Source organism: Rhipicephalus sanguineus, chromosome 1 (genome assembly GCF_013339695.2).
Source record: "Rhipicephalus sanguineus isolate Rsan-2018 chromosome 1, BIME_Rsan_1.4, whole genome shotgun sequence".
NCBI classification, from domain to species: domain Eukaryota; kingdom Metazoa; phylum Arthropoda; class Arachnida; order Ixodida; family Ixodidae; genus Rhipicephalus; species Rhipicephalus sanguineus.
In genome coordinates, this window is record NC_051176.1 from 323,526,140 (window position 1) to 323,553,500 (window position 27,361).

The following is a 27,361-nucleotide window of genomic DNA, read 5'->3' on the forward strand; positions in this document are numbered from 1 at the left end:
TCGGATTGGGATGGACACAGCGACCACCTGAAAAAATTCTACGTTCTGAAAAATGGCCTTCGGTGAGGTGAAAAGCGGGGGGGGGGGGATAGCTTTGGGGGGGGCGATCGCCCAATCGCCCCCCCCCCCCTGGATCCGCCACTGTTTGGACAGCAAAAATCAAACGTGACAAGCGGCATCCGAAGAACCCATTATGCACTTGCAGCGTAAGTTTCCGGCCAGTATTTCGAATGCACATGCAAGGATAACTTCTGCCAGTGTTAACCTTGCGTAATAAATGGACACACTGATATCAGCTGCATGCTTAAAATGCTTTGGTTCACGTGTGCATGAATCCTGCATTTTTCTTCGCAAACATTCTTTACTGCACTTGGTTGGTCCTGTATCTGCCTTTGATTTTTGCTTTCGCTATTTTCGTGATTTAAAATGTATCATGGAATATATTATGCGTGTTTGTCGGCAGATCAAATCCTTCGTGTTTCCTAATAATAATTATTTGTGAGAATTCACGTCCCAAGAATCCGATATGATTATGAGAGGCGCCGTATATAGTGGAAGGCTCCCGAAATTTTGACCATCTGTTGTTCTTTAACGTACACCTAAATCTAAATACGCGGGCCTCTTTCATTTCACCTTCATCGAAATGGGGCTGCTGCAGCTGGGATTCGATCCCGCAATCTTCAGGTCACCAGTCAAGCACCATAACTAAAACCACGACGGGTTCTTGTTTTTTATATTCCTTTCCGTGTTTCAAGTACGCCTTCTGTGCTGGTCTGATGCCCATGCATGTATGTGTGCAGTTAAATGTTTTTTATCCTTCCCTGTTTCTGTGTTTCAAGGTTACATTTTCGTCCTCTCCTAAATAATTACGCAGTTCCTGTTTTTTAATCATTTACGATCACTGTGAATCGACTAGTGGCAGTTGTGTTTTATTGTGTAATTTGCGTTTTGTTTGTGCAATTGCTTCTGTCAGCGCAGCATTAATGCGCACAAATAAATGGCCTGTACACTGGATATTAACGCGCGCGCGCGCACGCACGCACGCACGCACGCACGCACACACACACACACACACACACACACACACACACACACACACACACACACACACACACACACACACACACACACACACACACACACACACACACACACACACACACACACACTATTTTATTTCTTTGAGCAAGCATAATTTCTTTATTTATTAATAATGTAAGCCCTGAAGGCTCATACAGGAATGCGCATACAAACAGTTCTCGCGAAGCGTCTATACAAAGAAGACGCATGAAAACAACAAGAAGACGGGGAAGCATTGTGTACAGTAGACACGCTGTGTCAGTAAAAAAAATACGGGAAACAAAGTCAAGTTGTACAACGAGTACGTCATGAAAAGCCCGTTAATGAAATAAAAACTCACAGGGTCCCTTATGCGTTCGCTTAAGACGGCTCGAAAGCGAAAGCCATCTTCTTCTTAGTTTTTTGCGCACTTAGCGCGATTTTGCATTGCCTCCAAGATCGGAGGCACCTAACCTGGTTTTGCACTGCCTTCGTGATCTGCCCACTTTTGACCATGCTATGATGTCATGTGATAACAGCATCATATGACGTCACGCCAAAATTTCTGAAGCCATGATGACGTCATATGGTGACGTCATCACGTGACGATGACTTTTTGCATCCCTCGTCCCCGTCGTCGTGGTACGCTGACGCCGCAGACGCGGGACGCCGACGGTCAAATTTCGCGTTCGATGAGGCATTTAAGGCTTTCGCCTTAAAAAATACGTCCGCCACGGTGGTATAGTGGTGACGGAGCTCGGCTGCTGACCCGAAAGTCACGGGTTCGATCCAGGCCGCGGCGGTTGCATTTAGGTCGAGGCGAAATGCTAGAGGCCCGTGTACTGTGCGATGTAAGTGCAGGTTAAAGAACACCAGATGGTCAAAATTCATGGAGCCCTCCACTACGGCGTGCCTCATAATCATATCATGGTTCCGGCAAGTAAAACCCCAGATATTATTATTAATAAAAGAGACAAATAACCGACGCCGTGCATCTGCCGCACAAAGTGTAAAACGGTATTGGAAACACTCAATATTATGTACATGCAATTGGGCATGCGAGAAAACCTGCAGATACAGAAAAAGAAACTGCAGATACAAAAACAAGAAGGAAAAACGCACTGATACTGCGCGCATGCAATGTTTTACGGCATACTACTCAACAACGTATTCATCGTTTTCATAAGGACTCAAGGTGCAACTCGAGTGCCGATACAGTAGCGGCTACAGATTGTGAGCAAGAAATGTCAGCAATAATAATGATACAGAAGCTTTCATTTCATTTTAGCCGGATATTCGCACCGTACTGCCCCTCGGCCCTTTATTCTGTGTAGAATATGTATGATGCCATTTATAATAAACGAGTAAATTGTTTGCAAACTTAGCAAAATGAGCCACCTTAATCGCGCTTAGGTAGCTTCGCAACACTAAACTGTGTGTGTTCAGATACATATGCTGCTGCTGCTGACAAGTATACAAATACTTTAAACGATTATTTGTGTATATGTAATGCAGAGCTTACGGGAAAATTAAGTAAGGCTTTAGACTTTGTCGTTTCCGGCGTAATTAAGGAAGCGGATTCGTTTTCAACATAACAGAGTCCACGTCTACTTCTAGCGCATAACACATGCACAGGTCGTCAGCTTACATGAATTACATGCTTCCTTAATAAACATTTAGGCGACAACAGCAATAAAAGCTGCTCAAGATTCAAAAAAGAAAAGAAAAAGAGAAAGCTCACTAGCGTGCACTTATTTCCGGACGTATCCGCGTACCGCAAGCGCTTTGTGTAACGCATTTCGCATGCTGCCGAGCTGCGGCGGGATTCGCAATGGCGGCCGTCGTAGCAGACGACGCGCCTGTCCTCACCCTCAGCGGAGCGCGCGAACATCAATGCACCCTACGTTTTCCTAGAGTTACTGTATATGCTACCTTTAGGTAGCAGAGTTGCGCATCTGTCTTCCAACGCCGCTAGCAACCATGCATTGCGGAGAAGCTGCCGCTTGGGCCAATTTGTGTATTTCTCGACGCCGCCGCTGCAGCCAGCTGAATTAACTCTAGCCATCGACAGGCAATGTTTATCGTCGGTCTTCGACACGCCAGACAGGTTAATCGGCGACACGGTAGGCATGTCGCCCGCAAGAACGAAGTGCGACTTCACCGCATAACTGTGGTTGCTAGCCGGATCTATGCGCAACTCTGCTACCTAAAGGTAGCATATACAGTGACCCTACGTTTTCCGGCGCAGCAGCGGCGCGGCGCGGGAGTTCACCGCAAAAGGCCCACGCGGGAGCCGGCGCTTTGACAATCCCCCTAGGCCATAGTCCTAGGCCACTCTAGCCGTGGCGCCATCTCTCAGTCGTACATCTTAGTTTTTGACACCACCGCTGCTTTTGCTTTCCTAGTAAATTGAAAGGTTACTTCTGTATGATTTTGCTTTAGGTTGTTCGATTGTGGAAGGCTCCGTTTTCGCTGCTGGTGGGTGTTCTCTGGCGGACGCTGCCTTGGGGTGAGCTTTATTGTAAGACATTCTTGTTTCATATCTGCGGTCGTTTGTTCTCACCTTGCGGGCTAGTCCTGGGAACCAATATATCGACCGCTGCCTGTCGTTTCACCATTGTGTAATTTCGTAACACAAATCAGCCGATCAGTACGGTCCATCCATGCGAAAACGTCTTCTAAACGGCGCACGTAGGTACTACAATCGATTCAGCCGCCCAGTGGGTCAAACGCCACGCAAGTTGCATTAGCTTCATTTTGCAGAAAAGATTGCTGCGTAAGCAGCGCCTGTTCAGCGCAGCAATTAAGCGCTACTTTCATTTGTTTGCGACGGAACAGTCACACGCGCTTCAAAGAAAAGCAAGATGTAGTTATTGAGTGGCTTCCATAATCAGCGATGGCTTATGCGGGAACACGCATATCGCAAAATTGTAACGTACAACCCTTTCGCCATGTGTGAATTACTAAGACAAATATGTATAACCAACTGGTCCCTATGTCTTCTAGAAAATTGGAAAGCGAATTTTAATGTGATTATCAAGTTCTGGCGCTCGCGTCACCAAGTGCCGTTTTGCCAGCTCCAGTAAAATTCTGAAGTGTAATGATTTATTTTCTAGCGTGATCATTTCGTGCTTTAACCATGGTTAAAGGAGCCCTCTGACCTGTTTATTGTTTAGAAGGATGGTTGGAGATACTTAATGAAAGTACCGATGTCAATAAGTTTGATATTCTTATCTGCCGATCGTATTAATGTGTAGTGGCGCTCGCCAGGACTACTGGTGGCGGAATTCATGACACCAAGCCTGTGATTGGTTAAACATAACATGAGAACTGGCTAGTAGTATAGCGCGGGAAGACACATGGACAAAGAAGAAGTACGAGACGATGTGTTCGTCTCGTACTTCTTTGTCCATGCGTCTTCCCGCGCTATGCTACTAGCCAGTTTACGATGAACCAACAAGCCCATATTGGTACCCTTGATAACATGAGAGGTAAGCACAGCATTGTATCAAAAACGGGAATATCATGTGTACTCGTCCAGTGAACACAAAACCTGACTAAATCCCCTTAACATATTTAAATGAAAGAGATGGAATGCACAATCACAAATGATTCACTTGGGGCGAACAGCTAGCATCTGTTCATGTCTAAGTGCAAGCCACAAAGTATGGCTGTTTCTTGCACGAGGAAATAACGAGGGAAGGGGTCCAGGGGAGCGCAAACTTTCGACTGTTCTGGACCCCTTCCCTCGTGATTTCCTCGCGCAAGAAACAGCCATACATTGTGGCTTGTACTTAGACATGAACCGACTAGTCCAGCAACGTGTACTTCTAGCATCTGTTCAGTTCACCTGCACCTTCTGCACTGGTTTCCACTGCATGGCACCGCATTCCTTGATTGATGTGCAGTGAACCTTCCTTCTAGGTACTGCCATTGCAGTGCAGCTTGAAAGCAATAGACACATTGGCCCTGATTGTGGATTTGGACACCATTCAACTCCTATTATTTTTCGTGGTGAATGCAGTGATTCCACTCCTGCGTCAAAGTGCGCCAAATTAGATTTACTGCTCCATCCTGATAAAATCGACATAAATTGCGCCAAACTGCACCAGACTTTGACGGTGTCCGGCAATAGCGTCACCGGCGCTTCGACATGTGCAGCTTGAGGCCACCAAAGTCACAGCCACGGATCAAGGATTACTCTGCAGATGAAACTGTGCTCCTGCGTAACGTTTATAGGTACTAGAGTGCATGCAGCCATACAACAGATGCAACGTTTATAGATACGTTGCTCGCGCTTGCATGCCAATTAAGCCACGACGCCATACACGGTGCCGACTCAGCTTCTCTTGTGTAGTGATTAATGCCAGGGAAGTGTCGGGAGTTCTCAGGCACCCCACCAATAGTGACCAGGCGAGTAAGACCTCCCTTGCTAGAATGTTGGGTTGTGTGTTTGCACAATGTACAGGCTATTCCGACGTACCAAAATGTACTGATGTTATAAGTTCAGTCCATGCAAAAAAGTGCGCATTGTTTGGTCGGCGTTGCTCGGTTTGGAGGGCTTCCTGTCCGATGTGTCCTGCGCTACTGAGTTTGGCGCTGAGATTACCTGCGATGGTACCATCGGAAAACATTTGGGGCCGCCGCACGTGCGTCCCCGCACTTGAATTATTCTGCGCAAGTCTCTGTCACGCCTGACCGTCGAGAACAGCTGCCTTTGTGATATGCCGTGACTACTGTAAAATAGTGGTTTTGCCAATAATGTGCTACCACCACCAAGGCTGTGTTTGAGCTCTTTTACGTCAGACACTGCCAAGCACCATGACGGATATTGGGGATCGCTTGTTTCAAGTCTGCCTCATTAATTGATGAAAATAAAGAAAAACACCTTTAAAATTTAGTTTGCCCGCTTGTATAGAACGATGCTTAAAACAATCTAAAGCCGTATTTTTCTCTCTCCTTCTTTATTTCCCACTCCATCTTTGCTCTAATCACTAAAGACCCCCACCTTTGATGTTGTGCAAGTCGGCTCAACACTCTCAGCAGAGGCTGGTGACTTCTAAGCTAATCGGTGGTGGCAATTCATCGGCTGACATCGTGTGTTCCGGAAGTGCTGCTGGTAGCTCGTTTCAAGCGCCACACTGCATGCAGTTAAGGAACTATTCAACAGTAAATCAAAAGGATACAATCTACTGAGAAGCAAAACAAGCTGGCTTTCGCCTTTGAGTCGTCTTCGGGGAATGCATCAGAAGGGACCTTGTGACTTTTTAGCATCGAGGCACTGTTGTATGCCGTGACGTTTCTCTGCCACTTCTGCTGATTTGAAGTGCAACATTTTATTAAGATCATTTCTGGCAGCAGCCTTGCACGTTGGTGACCACATAATTGTGTTTAAAATGTTATTTTATAGTGTACAATTGCATTGATCCAGTATTCTGTTTCATTGACTGAGTCGAAGAAAGATCTGGAGAGGTTATTTCACAACATTTAACTCCATGACGCTCTAATTTTTGCATAATCGTGTGAAATAATGAGTACCCTGGAGAGCATTTTTTCCATGAGATTTGCAACAAATCAAGATGTGTATCTGGCTCTTCATAAGAGCCCCATAATAATTATTCGGGTGTCTAAATATAAATGCAACTTGCTCCTCCAATGTACTCCAGAATGTGAAATTAGCTGCTCCAGGTTGCTCCCAGATGCAACATTACCTGCTCCAAAGTGCTCCAGTGTGAAATTTTTTGCTGCGCCAAAGTGCGCGAAATGAAAATTTTGCTGCTCCAGAAATTGCTCCAAATCAGAAGTCGTCGGTAGTATCACTGTGAATGAGAAATAACATGGTGGACCTACTTGTGGAACTTGAGCACCAGTTGGTGAATAATTTAATAATTCCGCAGCTAACTGTGGTCGTAAGCCTGTGTTCCTGCTATTTTTCAGATGACGATTATTTTCATTTTTTTTATGTCTCCAAAGACTTGTGAGCAGTCATCAAATGACCAGGAAACGTGCCAGTACTACAGCTAAAGAGTTCAGCTGCTGCATGCAAGGCCCAGAACAGAGGCTGGAGTGATCAGCAGCAGCTGTCCTCAAGTTATACATGTCCGTATGTTGCCGTAGTAGTTCCGGCTTGGGTGCTGACTTGGCACCACTATACCTTTCTAGCCCCTCTATCACAACAGGGTATCTTTGCTATGCTGTTAGAGTCGACAAGGCCCATAGTGGTGTGAAGAAGCACGTCCGTGGCATCAGAAGATCACATACAAAGGCAAAGAAACTGTGCAGAAAGTATGAGTTGGCAAATTAAAGCTTCTGTTTTTGCCCAATGCGGGTGCACAGCAGCCTCCACTGGCGGCTTGATTGAAAAACAAAAGCAAAGACAAAATGGCACTGTTAATGCGCTGCACCTGTGTCATTAACTGCATTTGCATGACAGCAGTATCACCTGAACTTATGAAGCACTGGTTCCGTGCTCCACACCAGACTTGAACGCACCTTGTACTACAATGTTCTCTATGTTTGTGTGAGCTGCATGACAGTGTTGATCTCAAGGTTTCTTTTCTCGATCACCAAGGAACTCCCTTGTTGCGTTGTAGACGGCAAACATAGCAATTTGCATCATGTCCAGCTTCGATGTTGTGTGCCTGTGCAAGACAACCAGGGAGTGGAGTGACTGCAGCACATTGGTACAGTGAGCTTTGGGTTCTCATTGCCCTATCGATGCCAGGATCTGCATTTTGGTTACTGCCACTTCTTGCCAGAAGATTACCATCACTATTTGTGTTACAAGAAGGATCCAGAGATGGCGCAACCATCGCGTGCAGTGTCTCCCGCAAGCACCTTTGAGATTCTCCGCTTCCCCCTCCTCTGTTTATTTCCTCCTCCTCCTCTATGAACTCCGACCTCACGGAGTATCAAGTTTCGTCTGGCCCTCCAGATTGCGGACCCCTCCCCCGCCTCTGAACTCTCCACTCTACATTCCTACCTCCATGTAGCCACACCTATTCTTGTACCCCAACGCTTATTAAACTCAGTTAATCCCCATTAACAAAAGCCCAGTGTTTTATCGGCCACTGAAATAAGTCATATAACAAAACATGGTGTCACAAGTTAACCAGTTTTAAGTCAGCGCATGAGCCATGGAGATTCCTGCACCAGTGAAATTGGACTCCAGGGGCAACGCTGCAGAACAATGGCGAGCCTTCAAGCAGAGCTTCACGTTGTACCTCAAGGCAACTAACACAGCTAGAGAACCATCTGACCGGCAAGTAGCACTTCTTTTGACCCTTGGACGCTCTTCACTGCTTGATATATACAACACTTTGGACTTCGGGGAATCAATTGCAGAAAGACCAAACCCAGAATTCGACTATGCTCATGTCATCAGCCTCCTCGACGCGCATTTCTTACGGAAGCACAACGAACTGTACTCGCGATACGTCTCCAGAACTCGCATGCAACGGGTTGAAGAGCAGTTCGACAGCTTGGTAACTGATTTGAAGCTCAAAGCGTGTGACTTTTGATTCGGAAACGAACGAGAAAAAATGATCCGCGACCAGATCGTCTGTGGCATCTACGACAAAAAGGCTCGTGCCGACATTCTCAAAGTAGAAGATCCAACACTAGAGAAGGTTGAAAAGGTGTGTCGAGCCCATGAAGCAACAGGAACTCAAATGCAAGCATTTAAAGAGGGTACTTCAAGCAGCAGCAATTCTGTGCACGCAGTAAAGAAATCCGTCCATCGCACCAATGCCAAAATCTCAAAGTTTGCTAAAGGAATGCCACAGAAATCTACTGTACCAAAGTGCAGGTACTGCGGTGGCAGCCATGAGCGCAAAAGAAAGAGAGGCATGCTCAGCTTGGAAGCAAACATGCAGCAAGTGCAAGAAACAAAATCACTTCGCAGCAGTTTGCAAAAGCAGCAAAGTAGTTGCGGGCCTGGCAGTAGATAGCGAAGACGAAACCATCTTGGCAATTCAAAGCAGCCAACCAAGCTCCATCCACACGTTCCTCACAGTGAATGGAAAGTCAGTAAAATTTCAAGTGGACAGCGGAGCAGCTGTAGACGTCATCCCTGTTAGACACGTCAACGCACAGCAAATAGAACCGTGCACAACGACACTGCGAACATGGAACGGAAGCAGAGTGCGCTGCTGGGGCAAAACTCAACTAGAAGTCACCACGGCGAACGGGCAGTGACATTCTGTAGAGTTTATAGTGGTTAAAGAAGACCTCACCAATCTGATTGGAAGAACAACAGCTGAGAAAATGGGTGTGATAACTGTAGACTATAACCTCGTGGCCAGAATAGATGAGATTCCTGAGGAGCAGTTCAACAGTCGGATAGTAGAAAAATACCCTGACGTCTTTGGAAACGCTCTAGGAATGCTCCTGGGAACTGTTCATTTGGTCACTAAGCCAGATACGCTGCCGAAAGCAATAACGAGTTGCAGAGTGCCTGTCAGCATTAAACCGCAAGTCAAAGACACGTTGACGGACCTGGAGAAAAGAGGTGTCATCAAAAGCGTCGCAGAGCTAACGCAGTGGGTCAGCAGAATGTAGTCGCAACCAAGAAAAATGGACAAATGCGAATATGCATCGATCCCCAAGCGCTCAGCGAGGCTCTCGAGCGAGAACGTCACACATTGCCCATTCTTGATGATGTTTTACCCGATCTTGCTAAAGCCAAAATTTTCTCAAAACTGGACTTGCGAGAGGGGTACTGGCAATATTCTCTCGATGACGAATCAAGCTTGCTGACTACTTTCCAAACTCCGAAAGGTCGTTACCGATGGCTCCGCTGCCGTTTGGACTTGCGGTAAGCAGCGAAATATTCCAAAAGAGATTTCAAGTGGCACTTGAGGGACTTCCCGGTGTTCTCTTCATCGCAGAGGACATCCTTGTCTTTGGAGTGGGCGAGAATGAAAAAGATGCTCAAGTGGACCACGGCAGGAAGTTAGAAAGCCTACTTCAGAGATGCCGACAAATTGGAATCAGTCTCAACAAGGATAAAACACAGCTTCGAACCACATCAGTCGTCTTCCTAGGACACGTACTGACCATTGAAGGACTAAAGTTGATCCAAATAAAGTCAAGGCAATTCAGCAGATGCCAAAGCCAACTGATGTCCAAGGAGTACAGCGCTTCTGCGGTATGATGAATTACCTCTCCAGATTCTTGCCCGAAATTTCTTGTGTATTGGAGACTTTGAGGAAACTCACTGTCAAAGATGCACCATGGCACTGGGGGAAACTGCAAGAATAAGCATTCGAAAAGGCAAAAGAGTCCGTAACAAGAGCTCCAGTTCTGGCCTACTTCGATCCACGAAAGCAGCTAGAAATCCTGTGTGATGAGAGCGATCTTGGACTCGGAGTGGCTCTTCTTCAGGATGGACAGCCAGCCTCCTTCGTCAACAGAGCACTGACACCGACGGAAGTTCGATATGCACAAATAGAAAAGGAAATGCTGGCCATCATCTTCGCCTTGAACAAGTTTCGTCAGTACACATTCGGTAAAGAAACGAAGATAATCAGCGATCATAAACCACTGCAAGCAATACTGAAGAAATGATTGGATCAAGTTCCAAGATGACTGCAAGGCATGATCCTTCAGATGCAAAGATACATCACAATCGAACACAGACCAGGAAGGGAATTAATCTTGACTGACACGATATCTCGGGCCTTCCTCCCCAACGAAAGCAAAGAACAGGAACTCGGAAACATCAACGTCGTACACTACCCCCCTGTGAGAAAGGAAACCTTGGAAAAGATTAGAGCAGTGACTGAGAGTGATGACTCACTGCAAAGAGTAAAGTCAATCATTCTGTCAGGCTGGCCACAGGACAAACGTGAACTACCCAAAGACATGCGCATATACTTCATGCAGAGAGATGAGCTCACAGTTGAGGAGGACCTGATCTTCAAGGGCTTGCGCCTAATCGTCCCAATGCCTTTGCGAGGTGAAATCAAAGTGAAAGTCCACTCATCGCATCTTGGAATTGAGAGCTGTCTCAGACACGCTCGTGAATGCGTCTTCTGGCCAGGAATGAATGCAGAACTGAAAGACTTCATCATGAGGTGTGAAATATGCCAAAAGCACGCACACGCTTAACAAAGAGAAACTCTATTGCTCCACCCAGAACCAAGCTATCCATGGGAACGAGTCGGATGCGACAGCTTGGAATTGAAAGGGAAAAATTTCTTGGTTACAGTCACTTACTACAGCAACTTTTGCGAAGTGGACCAACTCAAATCGATGACCTCAAACCAAGTGGTACTGAAACTAAAGGCTCCCTTTTCGAGGTACGGGATGTCGAGAATTCCGATAAGCGACAATGGGCCGCAATTCACCAGTGAAGAATTCCAAAACTTCAGGAAGAGCTGGAACTTTGAACACAAAACGTCAAGCGCAGGATACCCGCGTTGCAATGGAATGGCTGAATCAGCCGTCAAGACAGCGAAAATGATCCTAAAAAAAGCAGATGAAAGCCACTCAGACCCACAAATGGCATTTCTTGATTACAGAAACACGCCACTGCAAGAGCTGAATGCTAGTCCAGCGCAACTGCTAATGAGTCGCCGCACTAGAACGATTGTACCAACAGCTTCGGAGCTACTGCAACCCGAAACAGTCGATGTGAGCAAAAGAAGAAAGCAGAAGAGGCGAAAAATCACGCACTATCACGGCAGACAAGCGAAAGATTTACCGAGCCTAAGAGAAGGTCAGAATATCACAGTTCCGACTGACGAAAACTGGACCATGGTTCAAAGGCACCATAATAAAGAGAATTGACAGGTCATATGAAGTTCAGACGGAAGACAGCGTCCTGAGAAGGAACCGAATATTCATCAGGGCAAGCCCTTCCCCAGAACAACACACTGAAGTCAATCAGCCAACTAGAGCGAAAGATCAAGCAAAGCAGATGGAAACTTCTGCCGGACCTCGAAGAACCAATGGCTTCCAAAGAGGCTCGAGGATTTCATCGTAGGTTGAAGGATCGACTCCAAAAAAAGGAAGGATGTTACAAGAAGGATCCGGAGATGGCGCAACCATTGCATGCAGTGTCTCCCACAAGCCAAGCGCCTTTGAGATTCTCCGCTTCCCCCTCCTCTGTTTATTTCCTCCTCCGCCTCTGAACTCCGAGCTCACGAAGTATCAAGTTTCGTCTGGCCCTCCGGATCGCTGACCGCTCCCCCGCCTCTGAACTCTCCACTCTACATTCCTACCTCCATGTAGCCACACCTATTCTTGTACCCCAACGCTTATTAAACTAAGTTAATCCCCGTTAACAAAAGCCCAGTGTTTTATCGGCCACTGAAATAAGTCATAATAAAACAATCTGTGCTTATCGCTTTTTAGTGGCTTTTGCTACACCTCGTGGTGTAGAGCTCAACCATGTGCTGGCTGTGGGAGCTCAGCACTGACCACAGATCTCCAGTGAAGCTGTCCACTTGGCCAACCCGCAGAATAAATTGAGTAGAAAAAAGTGCTATGAAGGAGGGCAGCATTTAATTGCCCGTAGCTCCATTAATCCTATGTGTTTCAGTTAAGTCATGGTTCAAATGATTTGGTAGCGTTATATTTTAACTGCTTACACAGATTTAAAAATTTGTTCTGGGGATGCTTTAATGACAGCAGGCGATTCATTGTATGAAGTATGATTGGAGGCCTTCTTTTGGTGAATGTGCTGTTGTCCATAAGGATCATGACCGGTTGATGCACAAAGTTGTGGAGGCCAATCATATTTTTGGTTTTGCAAGGACCATCATTGGTGTTTGCTAAGAAGACTGACTTCCTGAAGAGGTGGTTTGTGCTGGCTTATGATGTCACTTCTATGTACAGGGTGTTTTTTTTTACACAATACAAATTTCTTTATAAAACTACTATGACGCTCCTGCCATATGTCAGCAAGGCTCCTGTGACTCGGCAGGGTTTCAAGGCCCTTGAAAGTCCTGGAATTCTTTCCTTGAAAACCCCTGAATTTCTTGGCTGTCAAATGCTTTCTGATATTGACTATGGGAGCTGCTTTCTATGGCAAGTAAGCATTCATCTGGAACACGCCATATTTTGGAAACTATACAGTGTCATCAGAGTTGTTTGACTTGTGCCAATCGTAAACGGAGCAAGAGGCATGGCATTGGCGCTCCTCCCTTGTTGTTGACCCTGCCTTCTGAGTCACGCCTGGCCTGATCGTCGTTTCACTTGTCCACCTGTTGATCTCCCACTTTCTTTCTCTCCAAACTTGCCTCCTGGCAAGTTGTCTCCACCTCCAGCGTCTCCATAATTTGTGCCATGCAAGCGGTACGCAACATACCGATGATCACTTGATATCTTCCAGTGTAATCACCAGCTCAATCAATATCCACTGTTCCTATGCAACCAGAGTTTAAAAAACATGCTGCGTGCAAGCCAACGCCAAAAGTAAGTTCCCACTGGATATCCACTTCTGGATCTCTTGGTCGTCCAGTGGTCATCCGCAAATAGCCGATAGGCATACAGCAGACATCCGCTGGACTGTAAGGCGCATACTAATTGGCAATCCAGCAGGTGTCCGGCGGGCGTCTAGGGCGGATATGCAGATATCCAGCGGACGCAGGAGCTCTTTTATTGTATTTGTTTTTATTGCCATGGAGGGGAAGAATGCGCGTGGCAACCGCAGATCAACGGTAGTCGCTTCGTCGCTTGCAACGATCGAGTAGGATTTGTGGCTTCAAAATATGCGTAATTTGTTTTAAAGGACGTCGCCGCCTCAGAGTGACTTTGCACGCCATGCCGTCAGTTAGTCTTTCTTGGGGAACTTAAACGCAGATATTTCGGTCTGTCTGTCTGTCGACTGTTTGTCACCCGATTCAGCCACCCGGCCAAACTTTAACCACTTACATAACGCCCAGCCATCTTGAACTGGTAGCGGGGTTCATATGTGTGAACACTGTCGATCAAAAAGCAAATAATACGCATATCTGAGGTGCAACATCATTACGTAAGTATTAGATGGTGTGTTCCTTTAGTAGAAAATACATAGATACGAAGCTCTAAAGACCCTAGTGTTTCTTAGGCTGCGCTGAAAATGCTAGTGTTTTTCGTGCTGTGCTGAAAATGCGACGCTATGAGCCAGATGCGGCGATTCAACGGACTCATGTAGTATGGCTGGCAGAAGACTATTGTCTTTCAACGACATTTGCAGCGAAGCACGCAGATACGCGGCGAATTTTTTATAAAAGAAAAGACATTTACTTAAAATTTATTTTCCTTAATACTTCCAGAATAAAATTAAGCGCTCCATGAGCTTGGATCCTCACTATATATTACAGCGGAGGCGGATTTACCGCCTTTGTTTCCTTACTTCGCGCCAATAAAAATGATTTAAAGCATAATGGAAATCTGGACATTGATTGCAGTTTCCAATAAGAACTCGTGGGGGCCATACTGGCAGCGTGCGGGTTTTCTCGGGCGCGGCACGCTGCGCTGTAAGCGATATATAGGCTTGGCTGCTCTGATTATAAGTACTTGAAAAGCGTCGTGAATTATGTACATCACATTTTCTGTGGAAAAGTCTACCTATCGCGCGCATGATGGCCCTCCAAGACATATCCTTGATTCGAAAGTACGGAAAACTAGAAGTTTGCAAATAAAGCCCGAAACAAGTTAGAATCGTACGCAACTGGAGATATGTCCTGCATGTTATGTCCCGAGGACGTCCGCTGGAGAAAACCAAACGGATGTCAAAATTTCATCCGACATTGGTATCCATCGGATGTCCCCTGGACAGCTGCTTAGGACGTGGACGTTCGGATTTTATTCGGTCGTCCGAGGGAGTTTCAATGACCATTGGGTTTTGATTAAAATTGCTGATGAAGGGTCATTGGCTCCCACACAATGTTGTTATTGCTTTTTTGTGTATACAAAGACATTGACTATATGTGGACAGTGGATATTCGCCAAGGCCATGCTGGCAAGAGTCCAAGTCAATCCGTATCAAAACAGGAGAAGCTTGATGACTCTAGGGAGTGAAGAAAGTATTCAAGGATCTCTTAAATTGTAAACATGAAAAAAAATTAAGGCAGATTCGCACTAGTGGTGCCAAGCCTGAAGGAGCCTTCGCTGTTTCTCTCGTTATTTCCATTTATTTCGGTTTTTCTTCCTATCGTTTCCCTTTCTTTCTCTTTCTGTTTCACTTGCTTCCTTTTTTTCTATTTTTATACGTGGTTATGCCTGCGTTACGCCAAGCGATGACAGTATACGACAACATACGACAGTCCGGGCCCCTAAAGTGCTTCACACTTAATGTCATCATCAAGGCGCTCAAAGAACAAGAGGAAGAAGACTTCTCCTTAGCGCGAGCGCACGCTCAATATGCTACAGATGGCTATGCTATACGTGGTTTTGCCTGCATTACGCCAAGCGATGACAGCATATGACAGCGTGGGCCCCTAAAGTGCTCCGCACTTTAAGGGGCCTACAACTGTTCAGAACATGAAATGACTCCACTGATGGAAAGATTGTCCGTCGCATTGACTCAAACCAACCCTGTTTTTTTCGTGAGAGATGGATTTATATTTTTATTTCTTAATTGAGGAGGAGGAAACAACTTTATTGAGTAGTAGGGAAGGGGGGAAAGGGAGCCAGGACATGGGGGGATGCTAGGTCGGGGCCCAAGGGTCCGCGGCTGTCGCCGTCCATTCCGCCAGCCTGGACTGAGTGGCCTGCTCTGGACATCGCAACGTTTTTTCCCACTCTTCGGGTGAGGGAGGCAGTTGCAGGAGCTCTTTAGGGGGCGGGTAGCGGTCGCATCCCCATAGAATGTGGTCCTGTCCCGCCTGAGCTAGGCCGCAACACGCACACGACGAAACGATGTCATTCCTCAGGATGGCCGCCAATCTCCTGGGGCTGAGCACACTGCGCGTTTGAACTCTGCGCAAGGCCACGGCCTGGTGCCTTTTTAGGCCTCCACATGGAGGAGGATAGATTTGTCGCTCCTCTCTTTGTCGACGGAGGCGATCTCCATAACTTGTTGATGCCTCTTCAGGGTTTGCCGGATGAAGCTGCACCTCTGCCCGGTTTGTATTTGCGTGGGCTGCGAGGTGGGCAGCTTCGTTGCCGGGGTTTCCCTCATGGCTGGGGACCCAGAGAAGCTCACCGCTGGCTCTTGTGGAGTTTTTTTTGCCGCGGTTTCGCTCACTTGTCCTGACCTAAAGCTTCTAATCGCTCACGTGGAGTCAGACACGATGAAGAGCGTCCCTTCGATAGCCGTTGCCATGGTGATGGCGGCCTCCTCCGCCTCCAGGACAGAGAAAGTCGCGCAAAATGGCCTGTGGCGCCTCTGGTGGCAAAAACATGAACGATCCGATGAACCCGGCTGCGTGACTGTTGATTGCTGTACGTGGTCGACGATTTTTTTGTTAGTATTTAAATATTGTTCGTTTCTTTATATTAAAAAGTATTACTCCATAAAAATGTACATATAGGACTGCGTTAGTAGTATGCATTAAAGTGGAGCTGCCTTCGCGTTACGTAATGATCCCATGCTCGTGAGCGCGTCTTGAGGAACTTTTCAGCATGCTCATGCAACCGTGCACGCAGTTTCCAGGTCGCTAAGATTTTGGAGCGACATAGTTTTGCTGCCTACACTTCTTCTCGGAAATGACATGCGCTGCTACTCTTTGAGGCCGTGCATATGCGTAGTGACGTTTTCGATGACTTGGCTTGGCTCGTGCATCGAGAGAGTAACGACGCCGGGACCAGCCACCCATGACACAGGCGCAGGCAACCTTGGATGCATGCGCACACAATGCGGTAAAAATACAGGGAAGGTGTATAATGCCACATCATCTCATTGTAACAGCTTATGTTCAAAAATAGTTGAAAAGCTATAAATTAATGTGGTTAAGCATAGTTACAGGAACTCCTGCGAAATCAGAACGATAGCTTTCACAAATTGCGAGAAGGGCTGGTGGCATCGCTATCAATTCCCAGCGTTGCTGGAAGAAAGGTACGTGTGTGTTTAGAGCCTTTCAGATAGAAAAATACTGCTTGTAAAATAACTACATGCTTTTGGGAATAACTACTGCAGCTATAAACACTGCGAAGGGTGAGCTTTCTGTTGCGTTGTAAAAAAATGGGTCGAGAAAAATCAGTTGTTGGTCTCTTTAAGAAAAAAAACGTGAAGCAATCATTGCCTTTTGCTGCTTCAACAGATGACTGCTCAGAAAAAAATGGAAGCACCATGTGACATCACCTTCATAGCGAAACTGAACAGTTTGCCAAAGACTGAAGAAAGTAAAATAGGAGAACTGAAGAGAATTATCTGGCTAATACGATAGACAGCTTCATGTACCCTTTCCCTACCGAAGACGAGCTGGGCTCATCCACCCTGAAACAAGCATTTGGGGACGCTGCAGTTAAGCAAGCCTGATTCATTTTGCTGTGTTCTCTTTGGCTTCAACAGGTGGTGCAGTAAGAAATCTAAAAACACACTCAAAGCATGCATTTTGGTCGAGAAAGGACTTGATTCTGGTAACCGGAATTAGAAAATGGGGTCCTCCTCTGTGCACAAGTGGCACGCGCGTGCCAGCAACAGCTCTGTCCAGAAAAAAAAAAAAAAAGAAAATGCGCTTGCTTTACAATGTTTTGTGAAATAAAAAATTTCATTTCTCCTGCGAGTGTGGCAGCGACTATACATAGCAGCAGAGTTTCTCTAAATCATCGTATTTGTACGACGACTGTGTGTCGGCGTATCGGCAGCGGATGCCATTAGATGTAAGCAAGCCCATGGACTCGCTTGTCCTTCGCTTTATTCTTTATGTTTCAGAGAGACATTTTCTCCAAGGAAGACGTAAAAGAGTACTGACACCTTTTTTCCAAGGCAGGTTTACTCTGCCATACAAATCTTCTGCAGGCAGAGACTGAGCAAGTGTGAAGCTCAGCAAATGCTAAGGTATTTTATTGTGGTATTAAAGTCAATTTTTCCATGGCGCACCTACCGACATCGACACTAGCTTGACGTCAGGCTACAGTACTAATTCTGGTGACTTCACACAGCAGTCTGGCTATTTCTGATGACTTCAGGTACCAAAACTTCCAAGATGGCCGCTTGTGCGTCTCCAGTGGAGCCATGGTACGGAGTGTTCCGTGGAAACGTCGCTATGTATGTGACGAGAAACTCCTACCGTGTTGTGACGTCAGGGTACAGTAGGAACCGAAACTAGCTTTTAAAAACACACTAATTACTTTTTCAGGGTGCACTCGCACTTAGCACTACCTTTTCTAGGCTCTTGAGGGCTTGGCCTTTCATTTGACGCAAAAAAACAAAATGTTTGTGTCAGTACCCCTTTAAGAGGTTAGGACCACTTTCCATGGCGCAACGCAGTGAAGCCAATACTCTGCGTATTTTAAAAAAAAGATTTCGAGTGTATCTTCGAAATAAAGCACCTTTGAATAATTTTTTTTAGTTGTTTGCAAAGTAAATCAAACTTATGTGAATGAAAGTGTACTTACTGATAAAAAAGGAATAGCTGAGTCATTCAACACGTTTTTTTAAAGTGTTTTTACGAAGCCATGCTCTCCGATTAAACTCGCTTTCCAAATAATAGTGAGAATAATAACACTGCTAGTATATCTATGGAAGGCATGACTGAGCTTCTCTTGCGCTTGGACAATTGGCTCCCCTTTTAGGAATATTTTTTCAGAAGTCTATCGATATGGCCACATTACCTGACGACTAGCGTGTCGTAAAAAGCATCCCTGTTTTTAAAAGGGTTCCGCATTACAGACAGATAACTACCATCCTATATCCCTAACTTCTTGTTCCTGTAAAACGCTTGAGCATATATTAGCAAAACACATAAATGATTTTTTAGCGCAAGAACAAATAACTGGTGCACAACACGGCTTCCGCAGTAGCTCAATTAATCACAACATTTCTTGAATTTACCAAGGTTCTTGACCGAGATGGTCAGATTGGTTTAATACTACTAGACTTTTCCAAAGCATTTGATAGGGTAGTGGATTCAAAGTTAATATTAAAAATAACAGCAATTGGTTTACCCTTGCACATTATTCACACGTTTAATACATGTCTATCCAATCTAAAACAGTACGTTAACATTTTCGGATCCAGTTTGCGGTTCTTGGATGTGCACTCAGGAGTTCCGCAGGGGTCCTTTCTGGAACCACTACTTTTTAATTATTTATATTAATGACTTTCGAGATGTAGTGGAGTCGTCTGTTTGTTTGAAGTTATTCATGGATGACTGCATCATATTTACACCTGTAAATTCTGTATCTGACCAAATCATCTTGAGTAGCACTCAAATAATTTGGCAAAATGGTGCAATAAATGGGAAATGGTAAGCAACCTTCAGAAAACTGTGCACGTGAGAATCACTAACAAATGCAAGAAACTTCCTTTTGCCTACCATATAAAAAAATAATTCCCTTGAAGAAGTTCAGGCATGCAAATGTCTAGGAATAACATTAACTTCCAGTCTTAAAGGGGTACTGACACAAAAATGTTGGCCTCACGTTTTTTTGCTGCGATGTGTTGCTGGGGGCCTGTTATAACATGGCACATCGTTTGCTGCAGCACATGACAGATAATTAATTACAGGCTCCTCATTACCGACCAGTGTCACCTGGACCAGTTTCTGTTTCAAAAACGACAAGCCCCCGGGTGCAACTATCACCACCTAGCGGGTGCAGTGCTCGATCACATTAGCACACAGAACTGTGACGCACTTCCGTGTGGTTTGCGAGCAGCCGCTGAGAAGTAGGCTGCTGTAGCGAACAAGGGCAAAAAAATGTTGGCTATGACCACGGTGTAAGAATAAATTCCTGACACTCGCCGCTCCGCTTGAGGAGAGGGCGCGGGCAGATTGTGTTTGCCGATGATCTTGAGCCACGAGTAGTTTTCGCGGCGCGTGTTGAGATGGCGCTACAGAATGGGGTCTCATAGAGTCACTAGAAAAATTTCAGAGTACCGCAAAGGTAGGCTGCACGCGGGCAACATTGAGCGACGGCGGCCATTTCCCTTCCGGACCGTCCGGCGTGTTGATAGCGTGTGTTGAGAAGTGACCGATCCCTTCGCCTCGATGCCGTGTTGCGCTCGGCGTAACTGCAATATGTGTGTGTGTTTCTTCAAAAGGATATCAGAAGTGATTTCGAATCATCGACAGTCTGAATTGACTGCGCGGTAAGCGGTGTAGCTAATGCAACGTGCGGTGAATGTTGCCATGTGCTCGCGAACTCTCTGCGTGGCTTCATTGGTCTCTTTTCGTTTCATGGCCGGGTGTGTTCGCAAGGTTTGGAGCTGTAGACATAGTTGCATTAGCGCAATGACCGTGCGAGATGCCATTTACTTCGACACTTGGTGAATGTTGACTGTTTGCGCTAGCTTTGCAGTCGGTGTTCAGGTTCACTTCATAGCGCATTCAAGAACATTATCGAACATCGAGAACATTCAGCATTGCGTCCTTCGACTGATCGCTGATGCATATCTTACTTGCGCACCATGCTTGCTGTTCACCTGGGTGTTATCTGTAATAGAAGTGGTGTGTGTACGGTAAGTGGAAGTTGTGCGTGTAGTATTTGTCTCGGTTTGGAACGCCAGCAGCCGAACGCATGGGTGAATCGGCGTGCGGTAGGTAATGTGCATCTTATTTTGCGAATACGTTGTCATTTCCTAACAGATACGTAGAAAATAAGCTATCAAAAATGATTGACGTCACTACTGAGTTGTTTCATTTCCTGTTTTTGGTCTCCTTAATATTCCCAACGTTGCAGTGCATTTGCAAATATTTTGCTGTGTTCCGACAAAGTTTTTTTTCTTTTTTTTGGCGTTGCCAGCGCGTAAATGGCTGGGGTTCGGTTTCTGCACTGCTTTTAATTTCAACTTTTTTTTTTTTTTTTTTGGAATGCACTCTTGTTAAAGCTTCCTCGGTGCAGTGCTTTATGTTATCTTGATCAGAAATGGCACATCCCGAAAACCTTTAACGTGCATGCTACTGCAACACAGTATGTATATAGATCTAGCGCTTGCATGAAATCGATTCCCTCAATGCGTGAGAGGATAAGCCATTTTTTTTTTGCTGTGACCATTTCTCACCCGCTAAACAGTATTGTAAGGGTACGCTCGGCGCAATGCAGCATTAGCAACATTCTTTTTTGAAAAAAATAAAATACGCTTAATAACATTGCCTTATACCAAGTTTATCAACAGAGTTCCACGCTTCAGTTTTGCGCAGTGGCAAATGATTATGCGACAATTGCCTTCAAGGTATACAGTAAACAGTTATTATTTAAAAAAAATATTTCGCTCTCGTGCGTGACACGCTTATAACTCGAAATGCATGCACAATCTGTTCAACAGATCGAGATATAAACAGCCGAGCAAATAGAAAGGTATGTATGTAGTTTTCAATATCGCTGAACATAGCGAACCGAAAAGGTGAAGTATCCTGTTGCATGAGAGGTTTTCCAGCAAAGTTTGTGTAGTTCACTGCAGAAAGGAATGTTCTTCGAGGGGGGCGAATTCATTCCGCGGCCAACTATGCAGCCACGTACAACGACGCTCTTTGACGTTAATGTTTCCCACACGGAATACAAAAATATACGAAATTCCCGGAGTAGCTCACCAGCAACGTTTGCTTACTGGTGAGCTACTCTCTGGCATCTGCAAGACGCGTTTAAAAAAGCGACGAAGTACTTCTAGGGACCGTGGTACTGCTAAATGTCCGGCCGCGCTCTGCATTCAACGCGCCTACCCCCAAAGCGCTTGGAAGGGATATGGCGGCGAGAGGTCATGTGATGCGAGTAAGCCAATCGTGTTGGCGGTGGCACGCGGAAAACAGATGCGATACTCTGAAGTTTTTCTAGTGACTCTATGAGCCCCCGTCTGTTAGCGCCACCTGTTGCAGCCAAAAGGAAACAGCCAAGGCGGCGAACACAATCTGCACGCGGCGCTGGCGGCAAAGTCATCACCTAACTTATTCTTACACCGTGCTATGACGTCATTAGAACTTGTTGCAGCGTGGTCTGAGGAAATTATCGCAGGTCAAAAAAGAACCAACTGCTTCGTTTGGGATGAACAAAAGAACTTAATTTATTTCGATAGGGATGCCCGTTGCCGAGCGAGTTCGCGATAGTACAAGGTTGCCAGTTGGCGAAAAAAAAGAGGCTGAACTTAACAGTTTCTTCATACTCCCCCCGGAGTGAGCCTCTGGTCATTCGTCCGTGTATTCCATGGGGTATAAGAGTTGAACTGGTCTTCTCAATGTGGCTCCATTCGGCATGCGCACCATGCAGGCTCGGATCTTTCCATCACGTCCCAGAAGGACTTCGGCCACTTCTCCTGTTTTCCAGAGCTACCTTGGCAGATGTTGTTCATGAACTAAGACGAGGGTTCCTTGCTTTAGTGCACTTGACGAATTCGGCACAGCGAATTATGCCGATCGGAGACTCGTCAGGTACTCCTTTTGCCACCGACGCCAAACTGGTCGGCCATTCTAAGGCGGTAGCGCCAGCGACGTGTGAGTTGACCAGGTTTCTGAACCACTTCAGCGGCGGAGCAGCTGTCAGGAAGAGTGGTTAGTCTCTGACCTATCAGGAAATGAGACGGTGTTAAAGGTTCGGGTTCGGTCGCGTCTGTGTAGACGTAGGTGAGGGGTTGAGAGTTGATGATAGCTTCGATTTCAATTAGTATTGTCGTGAGCTCGAAATTGCAGTAGCTGCTTCCCAAAACCTTCTTCAGGGATGTTTTCACGGAACGAACCATTCTCTCCCAAAATCCGCCCCACCAAGCCGCTTTCTCAATTATGAACTTCCAGCGGATCTGGTGGTTTAAGAAGAAATTCTGGATGTCTTCTCCTTGTATTGTGGTCCACAGTTTCTGCAGGTCCTTGGGAGCACGCTTGAAAGTTCCTGCATTGTCAGAAAAGATGACTCGACAGACCCCCCTTCTCGAGATGAATCTCGAGAACGCCATCGGAACGCCATCAGGAAGTTTGATGTCGACATATCGGTCACCAGTTCAAGGTGTATTGCGCGCGTAACTGCACACGTGAAAATGACGATGTAAGACTTTCTGTTATTTCCTTGATCTTTCGTGTTCAGCGGTCCAGCGAAATCTACACCTGTTACATCGAAGGGTGGCGCTTGTGTCACCCCTTCACGAGGCAGAGGAGCGACTGGCTCAGTAGCCGCATGGCTGTTGAAAGGATTGCACGTCACACATTTTCTTAGCACCTTTTTTACCATCTGCCTTCCTCGCACAATCCAGTACTTCTCCCTTAGTTCGGTAAGAGTCTCTAGCGCGCCAGCATGCAGGAGACGGCGATGAGCTGCGTTGATGACAAGTTCTGTGATGGGATGCCTCGACGGAAGGACAATCGGATGCTTAACGTTGTAGGAAATGTCGGCTGCATTGAGCCTTCCTCCCACTCTTAAAGGGACCGACAACTGATTTTTCTCGACCCAGCTTTTTACGGCGCGACAGGAAGCTTACCCTTCGTAGAGTTTGTAGCTGCAGTGGTTTATCCTAAAAGCACGTAGTTATTTTATAAGCAGTATTTTCGATCTGAAAGGCTCCAAACACGCATGAAGGCTTGCTCCAGCAACGCTGAGAATTGATAGCAATGCCGCTAGTCCCTGTGAAAGCTGTCGTTGTTCTGCTTTCGCAGGAGTTACTGTAGCTATGCTTAACCACCTTTATTTTGAGCTTGCCAGCCATTTTTGAAAATAGCATGCTGTTACAATGCGATGATGTGGCTTTATACACCTTCTCGGTAATTGTACAGAGTTGTGCGCGCCTGCGACCAAGGTTGCCTGCGCCTGTGTCATGGATGGCTTTTCGCGGCATGGGATCATTACGCCAAGCGAAGGCAGCGCCACTTTGTTGCGTACAACTAACGCAGGCCTATATGTACATTTTTATGGAGTAATATCTTTTAATATAAAGAAATGAACAATATTTCAGTACTAACAGAAAAGTAATCGAACGCATACACCAATCAATGGTCACGTGACCGCCTTCATCGGACCGTGTATGATTTTGCCGCCAGAGGCGCCAAAGGTCATTTTTCGCGACTTTCAATGAAGAAATAAAAATATAAATCCGCCTCTCACGAGATAAACTGGGTTGGTTTGAGTCAATGCGACGGACAATCATTCCCTCAGTGCAGTCATCTCATTTCATGTTCTGGGCAGTTGTCGGTCCCTTTAACACGCCCTCGTCGTCGCAGAACACGCTGAGATCACGTATCGGAGAATCACTTGGCATGCATATCGAGCGGTGAAGACAGTGGAGTTCATTTTGAAAGGCCTCCAATTGTGTTTGAAGTATCAAACAAGTGTGCGCCTCTTGCACTTCCTCTGTCGTAAGATGTCCCTCGCGTTTCTCTTTGGGATGCCTGGAGTTGTGAACAAATCGCAGTACCCAAGCGGTGACTCGAACCAGTTTGGAGAGGGAGCTGTATTTCTGCAGGGGTAATATGGATTCCCTCACTGTCACATGAAATCGAAGTGTCTTTCTTTCCTCCTCTGCGATAGTCAGCGGTGTTTTCATGACGTGGCCAGCAAGTAGGTGGCTGTGAAAGCCAGACAGGCCCGTTCCACCACACTGAGCTTGACTTGAGTGCTCTCGGGGTTACTCCCCTCGTCAGGAGGTCGGTGGGATTTTCGTTCCCAGGACAGTGATTCCAGAGCTCTGGATCCGTTTGCTGCTGGATTTCCAAAACTCGGTTGGCGACAAAGGGCTTCCATTGTTGCGCGGAACCTCGTACCCAATGCAGTGCGATAGATGAGTCTGTCCACATGTACCATTTGTCAATTGGGAGACCCAATGATTGCCCCAAATATTCCTTCAATCGTGCACCGATCACCATGCCCATCAGCTCCAGTCTTGGAAGAGACAGTTTCTTAATCGGTGCTACTCGGGACTTTGAAAGAACGAGAGTCACCGTTGCTTCCTTGACTCCATAGGTGCGCAAATACGCAACTGCCCCGTAAGCTTTGGGGCTCGCATCTGTGAAAATGTGCACATCTTTCCAGCTATCGTTGGGCAAACTACCGTATCGTCTTGGCACTGTTACGTCCGTTAAATAGTGTAGCTGGGTGTGCCACTGAGTCCAAGCTGTCTTGACGTCTTCAGGCAGAGGAGCGTCCCACTCAATACCCAGTTCCCACAGTGTTTGGAACATGAGTTTCGTTGTCACTGTGACTGGAGAAATAAGACCAAGCGGATCATATATACGAGCTGATGCCTGAAGGATGAATCGTTTCGTGTCGCTGTTTCGATTTAAGAAATCCAAGGTCGCCTTCATGGAAAACGCCAGATGATCTCTGTCCTTATCCCATACAAGTCCGAGGACTCGTGAGACACTTGATGTCGGACACTCAACGTGGCTCAGGGCACATCCGGTTCCTTCGTCGTTGAACAGTTGTTGCAGCTTCTTGGAATTTGAATTCCATTTGTGCAGTGTCATGCTTGCTCGATTCATGACATCACGTGCACCTCTGTAGAAGTCTATAGCGTCCTCCTCTGTCTCCGCTCCTGTTATTAGGTCATCCACGTACAGGCTCTCACTGATAGATTTAGTGATGCGTGAATCACCCGCAGTAGTTGACAAATGATGACGCACTGTGGCTGCGAGAAGGAACGGACTGCTTGTCACACCGAAGGGCACTCGTGTCATTCTCCAGACTTCTATCACGGGATCTCGGTCTTGCTTCGTTGGTAAGTGCTCATACCACAAGAATCGGAGGGCATCGCGATCTGCCGGTGGCACTGAAATTTGCAGCAATGCCTTCTCAATGTCTGCACTTAGTCCGATGTGGTGAATTCTGAAGTTAATTAGCACCTTCAGCAAGTCTGGGTTCAAGTTTGGTCCTGGCTCCAGGGCTTCGTTCAGGGGATACATCCTGTGTCGCTAGACGATGCATCAAATACGACCCTAATCTTGGTTGAAAGGCTATCAGGTCTGAAGACAGCGCGGTAAGGCATGTAGTACTCTGTTTTCGTCGTTATTGATTTCTTCCGGTGGAAGTCGTTCGGCGAACCCTTGCTCCAGGTACTGACGGATAGCCACGTCATACTCGATAAGTGTCGCGTCATCTCTCAATAGCCTCTTCGTGAGACTTGTCAAACGCTTCTGTGCGATCGCTTTGTTGTGAGCGAGATGAATTTTCAGAGGTTTCCATGGTAATGCCACCTCATAGCGCTTGTCTGTTTTCTTGATCGATGTCGAAAACGTGTTGATGATTTCTTGGCTTTTTTCGTTCGTTTGGGCACAAGAGTCAGTAATTCCGATGCTCTCCAGCTCCCAGAATGATTTCAGCTCGTTGGTCAAACTCGTTGTGTCATCTGACACTCCAGCACGAAGAACGGCCGCGGTTGAGCAGCAGGCAGCTGAGCTACTGCAGGGAATGGCTCCTTGAAGCGTCTACCCAAATTTGGTCTTCAGTGCAACAAGTGTGCCCTGCAGCTTCTTGAAGTCATCATACACCAACGACCAGTAATAGTCGGCACCGATAAGGATGTCAATGCCGCTTCTCGCCAGGTGGGCTGGTGCAACGGTGACATCTGCCAATTCATCTATTTCCACTTGCAATTCTTGTATGATGTTCTCAGGTACTCGCAGCTGATCAGAGCAGATTTCTGGTATTTCGAGAGCTTCGATGAAGTGCTCATTGCGGTCATACTGACTTCTTAGCCAAAGTTTCACTCTTCTGCGTTTTTCTTTGATAATGTTGCTTGATCCTCCGAATGGCTAGATTGTGATGTCCTCTTCACCAATCACCTCTAGTTGCAGTTCGTGGGAAAGCTTCTTTGTGACAAAACTTCGTTGGCTACCCCCGTCGAAGAGGAGGCGTGTCAGAGCTCTCCCTCGTCCTTCTGCCCAACTTGAGCCGTTTGGAGCAGCACCGTAGGCACATTTTCCGACTTCTGTTCTGTTGAAGAGTGCAACTCTGTGGCTGTGTTCTCAGGTTGCCTCCAGGTGGGGTCACACATTTGTGACAGGTGTCTTCTGCCACAGTGCTTGCAACTTAGCCTTTTGTTGCGGCATATTTTCGACATGTGTCCCTTTACGCCGCACCGGAAACAGCGACCAGCCGCAGTGAGTCATTTCTTCTTTTCATCGAGCGACATTTGTGCCTGACACTCGTGAGTTGCGTGATTCTTTGCATCACAAAATGCGCATGAATCGATCTGCTTCGATTTGCCTGCAGAGAAGAGCGAAGCCGCTGATCCTTTTGGTGTTTTGCTTTTTTCTTTATCTCGATGTTTTGAGCTGGATCCTTTTACTTCGCTATG

General features: G+C 46.4%; 1 long non-coding RNA gene across 1 annotated transcript in view; it reads left to right on the top strand.

Moving 5' to 3' along the window:
• The first annotated feature begins 3,470 nt into the window (after positions 1-3,470).
• LOC119379503 (uncharacterized) overlaps positions 3,471-27,361 on the top strand; it is a 102,233-nt gene continuing 78,342 nt past the window's right edge. The window contains exon 1 of the long non-coding RNA XR_007414947.1: positions 3,471-3,580. This is a non-coding gene — a long non-coding RNA (uncharacterized LOC119379503). The remainder of the gene's footprint in view (positions 3,581-27,361) is intronic.